Source organism: Macaca thibetana, chromosome X, assembly GCF_024542745.1.
Source record: "Macaca thibetana thibetana isolate TM-01 chromosome X, ASM2454274v1, whole genome shotgun sequence".
Lineage (NCBI taxonomy): Eukaryota > Metazoa > Chordata > Mammalia > Primates > Cercopithecidae > Macaca > Macaca thibetana.
In genome coordinates this window covers 131,902,880-131,906,795 of record NC_065598.1, presented here as the reverse complement: position 1 = coordinate 131,906,795, position 3,916 = coordinate 131,902,880, and positions in this window count along the sequence as shown.

Sequence of the window (3,916 nt, the reverse complement as noted above, 5' to 3'; positions counted from 1 at the left end):
TTTTAGTTTTCATTGTAAAACTACTTTCCCATCAAGAACATCTGGAAAATATGGTTACTATAACCTATTTTGCAGCTTGCTTTTTTTTTTTTTTTTTAGATGGAGTCTCACTCTGTCACCCAAGCTGGAATGCAGTGGCATGATCTCAGCTCACTGCAACCCCTACCTCCCGGATTCAAGTGATTCTCATGCCTCAGCCTCCCGAGTAGCTGGGATTACAGGCAGTCACCACCACGCCCGGCTAATTTTTGTATTTTTAGTAGAGATGGGGTTTCACCATGTTGGCCAGGCTGGTCTCGAACGCCCGACCTCAAGTGATCCACCTGCTTCGGCCTCCCAAAGTGCTGGAATTACAGGTGTGAGCCACCATGCCCAGCCAAAAAAGTAAATCTTTATAAATATTTCCATCAAAAAGTACCCTTTAAAAGTTGTGAATTCAACAGGGTGACTATAGTCAATAATAATTTAATTGTACATTTTTAAATAACTAAAAGAGTATAATTGTATTGTTTGAAACACAAAGGATAAATGCTTGAGGGGATAGATACCTCATTCTCCATAGATGTGATTACTATGCACTGCATGCCTGTATCGAAACATCTCATGTACCCCATAAATATACACACCTACTGTGTACCCACAAAAATTAAAAATAAATTTTTTTAAGTCATGAATTCAGCCTCAGTTCTCTAGGAAATTCTTCTAGGTCAGATTGTTATTTACTGGATAAAGTGGAGGTAAATGAAGTATTATCATACCAGAATTTAACCTCCTTAAAATAAAGGAATGTTAATTTACTAAAAACTAACACTTTTAAGATTATGAAGATGTAATACTCACCAAATACTGTTCAGAATGAAAAAGAGTTGAATAAAAATACAACTGAAGGGTAAAATGCCACCAATTATGATGCCAAGAAGTGGTTTTGTAAAGAAATTCTATGGAGGAATCTGACAGGGGATCTGGTTTGTGTGAACTGGACAAGCAATCTGCTCGGAAATAAATGAAGTGAGAATCAGAATGAAATGAAACTGAAAAACATCTATACAGATATTATCACAAAACAGAATCTTGAATCTGAAGAGGGCATGGAATATTTACAGGAGCATTTTTCTCAAAGGCAGCTTTAAGAAAACAACAATTGTTTAAGAAAACAACAAAAAGCAGTTGTGTGGGCAGGGGCCAGGCCAGGGCTGTGCAATGGAAGTATAATGCAAGCTACATGTGTAGTTTTAAATTTTTTATTAGCCCCCTTAAAAAATTAAAAATAAACAGATGGAATTAATTTCAACATTGTATTTTATTTAGTCTAACATGTCCAAATATTATGATTTATACTTGTGTTAATATAAAATTATTGAGCAAATATTTCATATTATCTTTGTCATTGATCTAAGTGTTCAAAATCTGGTATGTATTTTCCACATAGAGCCCATCTCAATTCAGACAGCCACATTTCAGGTGCTCAACAGCCACATGCAGCCAGTGGCACCATACTAAATGATACACAGCTAAACAATCAATAAGGATATTTATCCTTTTTTATAATTTCCAAGGGAGAGACTGGAAAGATTTACCAGTGACTATTCTAGTGCAAAATAATCTAGAATGTCCAAAAGTTCTCTCTTAGAATTTGTCTGAGAATGTGTCAACAGTTTTCAGAAAATTTTCTTTTTGCTGCTCTCTGTGGAACTCCACCTCCCATTTTGTCTTTTCCAACGTTTCTTCTGCAATCTCATACTATATCCTTGAATAGTTTTTTGGTTGTGTGGCCTCATTGAGACTTTTTGGTATCCTATACCTTTTTCTGATATGTGGAATAGGCTAACTTCAAATCTGTAAACTGAATAGCCCCATTTCTTGGACTACATCTTGACTGTCTTCTCCCACTGTATAACCCTATTAGTTTTCTGAGTTGGCTGATGTTGGCCTTTCTACAATATGTCCTTTTAATTTGGTTCATCAGAGGTAAAAGGAAATATAACAATTGATAATGTAGGAAATGCATTAATATCTTTGAAAGTGTTACTGTCCTTTACTTAATTTTTTAAAATATCTTTTATTCCAAAATGATTATTCTCTGTAATTTTCTCCAGTGGGACTTTTTGTATTTCATGTGTAATATATATACTGAGGTATTATTTCAGCTATCGCTCAGTGGCCAAAAGCAGTATTTTAAAAATTTACCTTTTCCTTATTTCCAAGATATGCACCAAAAAATGTTAGTGGTACTGAAATTCCAAACCAAATTGTAAGGATATCTAGCAGAGTAGCAAAGGAGATGGTAGCTGATGACCCTTCCATCCAGAGAATTTTAGTCATAATAAAGAGATCAGCAAAGACAATTCTCAATGGAGAAAAAAGTCATTAGAAAACAAGGGGTAGGGAGAGATTTGTTAAAGGCCACAAAATTACAGCTAGATAAGAAAAATAAGTTCTAGCATTCTATAACGCTGTAGGATGACAACAATAAATAATAATATGGGCTGGGCGCGGTGGCTCAAGCCTGTAATCCCAGCACTTTGGGAGGCCGAGACGGGCGGATCACGAGGTCAGGAGATCGAGACCATCCTGGCTAACATGATGAAACTCCGTCTCTCCTAAAAAATACAAAAAACTAGCAGGGTGAGGTGGCAGGCGCCTGTAGTCCCAGCTACTCAGGAGGCTGAGGCAGGAGAATGGCATGAACCCGGGAGGCGGAGCTTGCAGTGAGCCGAGATCACGCCACTGCACTCCAGCCTGGGCGACAGAGCGAGACTCCGTCTCAAAATAATAATAATAATAATAACAATAATATGCTATATAGTCTCAAGTAGCTAGCTAGAAGGAGGATATTAAATGTTCCCAACACAAATAATAAACTTTGAGATGATGGGTATGCTAATTATCCTGATTTGATCACATACATTATACGCATTGAAACATCACTATGTGCCCCAAGAATATGTACAAATATTATATGTCCATTAAATTTTTAAATTTTTAATTTAAAAATGTGTAGTGTACAACAAAAGAAAACAATATACTTTCAGGAAATGTTATAAACATAACTTTTTTTTTGAGACAATATCTTGCTCTGTCACCCAGGTTGGAATGCAGCAGCACAATCATAGCTTACATGTAGCTTCAACCTCCTGGACTCAAGCAACCATCCCACCAAAGTCTCCTGAGCAGCTAGGACTATGGGTGTGTGCCGCCAGGACTGGCTAACATTTTTTGTAGAGAGGAAGTCTCACTACCTTGCCCAAATTGTTCTCAAATTCCTGGGCTCAAGTAATCCTCCCATTTCAGTCTCCCAAACCACTGGAGTGGTGGGCAAGAGCCACCATACCTATGAATATCCAGACATTCTTTTAGTAAGAAGGATATCATAAATTACAATGTTAAATCCTAGAAGAATATTAAATCACAATGTGTAAACCCAGTCATTGAGCTATGGCTTAAACTTGATACCATATAAGAAAGAAGATGGAAGTTTCTTATAGGATATAATTTCCACAGCCTACTCATCCTTGTACCTTCAAACTCTAGTAGAAGGTAAATAAGGTGTGAAGCAACAGACCATGGAAAAAAAACTCAATATGCTATATAGTGAACACAATCAAGAAATAGCATACATGGAAAACAGATTTTCAAATCCTAGGCTGAAAGGGGCCATAAGATGCCTTTAAGTTAGACAGGTATTCACTTAAGGAGTTTTAAACTGATTGCTCAAAATCAACAGGCCAACTTCTAAGTCTACTGGATACATCACCAGGCAAGCCTAGCTGCTGTGTCCCTACTTATTTGGTACACCAGACAGGTTTGACCAAAGCTACAAGTGGGGATGGGTATGGATATGGATATGAGTGTTTCAGAAAGCCTAAAAAATAAGGTTGAAACAGTAGACAGAGGCTAGACTGTGGAAGACTGATTT